The following is a 5,861-nucleotide window of genomic DNA, read 5'->3' as shown; positions in this document are numbered from 1 at the left end:
ATACATCGATGTTTTTGAACAACAATTTCAGAAACACAAGGTCTGTTCTTACAAATCACGCATTCTGCGGCCTGTCAGAAGTGAATTTTAGAACAAAGAATCCGACATCGACTACAAAAAACATCGATGTTTTTACAATATCTTTGCTTACAATACATAACCCAAAAAACATCAATGTTTTTAAACCTTATGTTTCTGAAATAGTTGTTTAAAAACATCGATGTTTTTGGGTAATGTCTTTTAAGCAACGATATTTTAAAAACATCGATGTTTTTTTGTAGTTGATGTCAGATTCTTTGTTTAAAAAAACACTTCTGGCAGGCCTTAAAATGCGTGATCGTTGGATAGTCGTTGTGACAGACCTTACGTCCTTTTTTATCCCACCACATTGTTGATAGGAAATTGTTTATACCGTAAATTTTTTGCTTTCATTTAGTTACTTTTGGAAAAAAAAAAAATTATAGATTGGGACAAACGTAAAACATCGAAAGGAAAACATCGGCTTAAAAACTCGATGTTTTTGACATCGATGATTTGGGTAAAACATCGATGTTTTCAAAACATCGATATCGATGTCGCATCCCTACATCCTAGTACATATGTCATTGACGTCTGAAAGTGATTTTATGTCAGGACGTGATGGAAAACGTTTCACCACACAACCTAATTTCAATCCTCGTTTTATTTTATAGTTTCACTTCATACTGGTGTATCATGGAAGTTTTATCTTATAATGTTGTATCATGGAATCATTGTTGCAGTAGTGGTATTTATAAATTTTTACTTATCCCATATTTTAACTGAAAAATGTACATTTCACTTTACAAATGTATCCTAATATTTTTTTTCCTTTTTCTTTTGCATAGTAGCCCTACGCAAGAGGAGTTTATTTAGAAATTTTATATTCTTCATGTGAAATGGCATTGATAGATAAAATTAAGAATATATATCTTATGATAAAATTTAGAATATTTTTTTTAAAAAGTAGTCCAAGAGTTGTCTATTATTACTACAGACTCCCGATCCAAGCCAGGTTGACCAAATCGGCCCGGGTGTTATCCTCCAGCCGAACCCAAGGTCACCCTCCAAGGCGCCTTCCTGTCAGTTTAGTATTCGTTAGCTTCATTGGTCGCTTGTCCATTACACCAACTTTACACGCTCCAATTGCCAAATGTTTTGAAATAGCTTTTGTATTGGAATTTCTTCCGGAATATATTTTAAAAAATGAAGGATGTTTCTACCTGAACTACCTTTTCACCGTCGTTCTTAATTGAGCCGCCAAATACTATTCTTAACAGTTTCCAAAATGTTGGAAATAAAAAAGTTTCTATCAAGATTGATAAAACTGATTAATAATAATACAGAGCTTCGAGTACAACTGAGGTGGAAAATATGTTTACTTATATCAACCATATAATTATTATCCTTCCCACGGTTCTTTATGGATTTGAAATGTAGTCTTTTACACTAAGGGAAGAACAGCTTAAGTTTTTGAAAATAAAGTAAAACATAAAATATTCCAACCGAAAAAGGATTAGTTAACGGGAGAATTTAGAAGGCTACACGACACTGAACTGAGGGAACTGCATCCAGTAAATATAATTCAGGTTAGAGCAATGCGGCGAATAAGGTGGACGTGTAAGGTTGTAGGGCTTAGTAACGAGCGGGTCCCTAAAATGTTAATAAACACTGAACCGATTGGTAAACGTGTGAGAGATAGACCAAAACGTAGATGGAAGTCTGATTTGGTAGATATAGTTTTGGAGGGGCATCACTGGACTGAATGTAGAGTAAGTGACGGTATCGGCATTGAACGTTCGGGTTCGCTAAGCCTTTATTATTATTATTATTATTATATCATACGTAGATCCTCGCCAGTCAGGATATCTTCCTGGGAAACTCACGTTTCCTATTAAGTGGATACCAGGCCAACCACATCACCTTCATGTATAACCATTAGTTAATAGACAGTACGCCCATTACCTCTACTGAATCTTCATAGGTTGTAATGGCACAAGTATTATTGATCTATTTTATATCATATTACTTTTATAGATAATTTCAGCTAGCTCCAGAAGGATGCAGCAAACAGTAAATTAGCAGAGATAATTAAAAAGATTTATTTATGAAACAAAAAAAAATTGAAGTTATTGAAACTACTGTTCTTTAATATCGAGAAGTTAACACAGACTGAAATACATTCAATCTATGTTGGTAATGAAAGATAAAATAAAAGAAGAAAAAAGACGTAGTCCTTGAAGCGTCTTTCTCCTGTCTACACGTTGTACTAATCATAAACCTTTACTTAGAGCGATATTTCATCAGTTGAGCTGTATGCAGTATGCTCGATTGATTTGCTGGTTCAGTGGAAGTTATTCTTTGTAAAGTAACTGATATCACAAGATTGGCAGTTAATGATATCACTAGATTGGCAGTAACTGATATCACTGGATTGACACATAATTTTTTTATTGGAAGATCGTTAATTGACCGTGTGTAATTAAAAAAAGGAAGATGGTGTGCTAAGTGGGGCGAAGCTAACATTATTAAAAAAATTACAAAAAAAGTTAAACCTATCAATCTATAAGAAAAAATATCCAAACAAAATAAATTTCTTATAAGAAAAATAAAATTATAATAAAAAAATAAATAAATAAAAGTTAAAATTATGAAAGAATGCATAAATGGTCAAAAATCAAAACGTATGGATTCCAAAAAATGAGCAGAAATATAAATCTTATCATGATAAAACTGATATTTTCTTACTAAAAGATATTTTAAAAATCTTTGATATTTTAAAACTAAAATTTTCAATTAATTTAAATTTTATTTTTATAATTTAAACAATCCATTCAATCGGATTGTTAACTGCAAACTAAAACGTGAACTTCTTATGAATACTATGAAAGTATTTTGCAAAGGAGCGTATGAGAACTTTTCCAAATCTCATTATTTTGTTTAATAATGTAGAACTTTTACTTCCCAGGGAATACTCCATACGCTCTTTTGAAAAATAGTAAACTGAAAATTCAAATATATATGAAAATGTTCCTTTTCGTCATGGTTTAAAGTAACTGAAAATCCCGATTTATACGGTAGAAAAAAGATATGAACAAAAGTTTTTTGTGCGTAGCTCAGAAAGTTTTTTTTTTTTCAGGTTGATTATACACCAATCGATATATCTCTTTCTGAAGAATAAGAAATATTACTGATAGCATTAAACGACTTTATGATCATAATATATATATAAATGTAAGACCTAAAGATGCTTTTTTTTTTAATTTAGGAAAAAGCAAATCATATTACTTTTGAGCGTTGTCTGAAACCTTTAAATACAGTTTTTCTAAGAAATTAAAAATTAGAAATTTTTTAACTTGATTTGTTTGGGAAAAAAATTCCTAATGAGTTAAGATCGATTATATCAGCAAACATCGAGTAGTTGATGTAATCGATTATAACTCATCTGCAGTTTCTCCAATTCCTACGTTACTACATCTGTTAGAATGTCTGCACTTTTAACCTACAATATTCGGTTCTAATTTTGTCCGATTTAACCATTTTGAGTGGCTATAGAGTCCTAAACCACTCCTGAGTTCCGTGTAGATTGGTTAAGTCCTGTTGAAGTTATTTTATTTTGTTATTAAATTTTCTGCAAAACAAACAAAAAAATTGTTGAATTCGGATAATCATTTGCGAAGATACATCCTATTGATTTTTCACCCATATTTTCAAAATAATTATAGAATTTAGGCAGTCTAATTGATGTTTAATTTTTGTTGCTACCTAAAAGATGTATACAGCAGAACATACTGAATGACAATTGTAATGATTGTTAATTGTCTACATCGATCTTTATTACGCCAACATTAGTAATTAGAGATGAAAATTTTTTTTTATTGCAGTTTTATAGACACCAGTTAGTGAAGTATATTTATAGTATAAATATATGAATGACACCAAATATTTTATTTACCGAATTTTGTTAAATATTACTACCACATATTTTTATTATGTATGATTATTTACCACAATAAAATATACTGATATAATAAACAACTAATTAAATCATTTATCCAATGTGTTAATAAAAGTAATGTATGTTTAATTTAAACTAAATTTAAAAGTGATTTTAAATAAATATATAAATTTACATCACACTTTCAGTTTGTTGTAATTTGAGTTCAATTAACCTATATACATACTCATACCCGGGTCTGCTAGTTATTAAAAATTAACCATCTCTCATTGTTCACAGTAATTAACAAGATATAAATAAATATTCAATATAAAAGAATTGTATAATTAATAAAAGGAGAAATAAATGTTTTCGTGATGTAATGGTTGTTACAACGATAGAGAAGTATTTGAGTATTGACTTAACCATGGAAACACTAAAACAAGATAATAATAGTTTTTTTTAGCTAAACAAAAAATTTTTAGGGGAAGTTTCGCCATTGTGAATAATAAACTTGTTTCAAAAGCATTTGAAACAAACTATGATTTTCACCTAAAGTTATGTTGTGCATAAATATACATAAGTGTATGTTTTGTGATCCATTGCACCAGACTTTTTTTTCTTACTTGCACTAGAATATTCCGAAATCTATGATAAAACCATCGAACCTTTTCTTCTTGTCAGCTGATTTTCTTAGTGAAGGAGAGTGGAGATCCCTTTAGCACCCTCTTCACTGTTATCTAGTCTAAAGAAAGCGGTTTTTTTTTTTTTTTTCTAAATTGCAATAATAATAATTTATTTTGTTTTTTCAAAAATCATTTTCCTACAATTTACGTCAAAAAGTGGAAAGTGGAGAATAAGATAGTTTTGAAAATTTAAAATATCATTATATACATTGTTTCCAAAAGGGATTTTTTCGTCCCTTTTGAAGGGTAGGCTGATTTCGTAACTCCTTCTATTGTTTTGTAGAGTTTCGATCCCAGATATCCTTATACTGAATGGGAAATCCAGAGCAAAATTGCTACTGAACAATAACCAAAAAAAAGGGTATAAACCATTTTGATCAAACGAGCCTAAGGTTCTCGTAAATTCCCTGATAAAACAGAGAAAATGTTTTTCCCTTTAAAATGTTATGGAGGAAAGAAAACTTTATACACACAAACCTCAAAAAGTATATTTCTTATGGTATATTTTGTGAGGTCCATTTGAAAATTTAGAAAATAAACGATAAAATGGTATCATTATTAGCAAAGATTCAGCGCATGTTGCATATTGATCCTACACATGTCGTACTACTTCACTGTCATTCTCCTAGCCAATGCTTTTCAAATAAACAAATAGGACCATTGCGATGAACTGGAACTTGGACTGACCAAGAGGATTTGATTGATTGAGAGTCATATGTAAATAGAAAAATTCGACAGTGTGAGGTCCAGGATAAAAGGAATGTTAAAATCATAATATAGACCTTTCATAGAATTGAAATGATGTGATTCCTCTCAATTTAAGAGGAAATAAATATGTCGAAATCTTACTTAGTATACAAATATTTTCAGATCTACGATTTTTTTTTTTAATTTTTCCGTCGTCGCCTTTATGTCGTTCCTTATAAAACCATCTTAATATCCGTTTTAACAAGGTTTTACAATGAAGCGGGTTATATATATATATATATATATATATAACTAATCATAAACCTTTACTTAGAGCGATATTTCATCAGTTGAGCTGTATGCAGATACATCGATGTTTTTGAACAACAATTTCAGAAACACAAGGTCTGTTCTTACAAATCACGCATTCTGCGGCCTGTCAGAAGTGAATTTTAGAACAAAGAATCCGACATCGACTACAAAAAACATCGATGTTTTTACAATATCTTTGCTTACAATACATAACCCAAAAA

Source organism: Halyomorpha halys, unplaced genomic scaffold, assembly GCF_000696795.3.
Source record: "Halyomorpha halys isolate HHAL.00 unplaced genomic scaffold, Hhal_1.1 Scaffold1425.1, whole genome shotgun sequence".
NCBI lineage: Eukaryota > Metazoa > Arthropoda > Insecta > Hemiptera > Pentatomidae > Halyomorpha > Halyomorpha halys.
The sequence above is the reverse complement of the archived record's forward strand: the minus strand, read 5'-3'. Positions refer to the sequence as shown.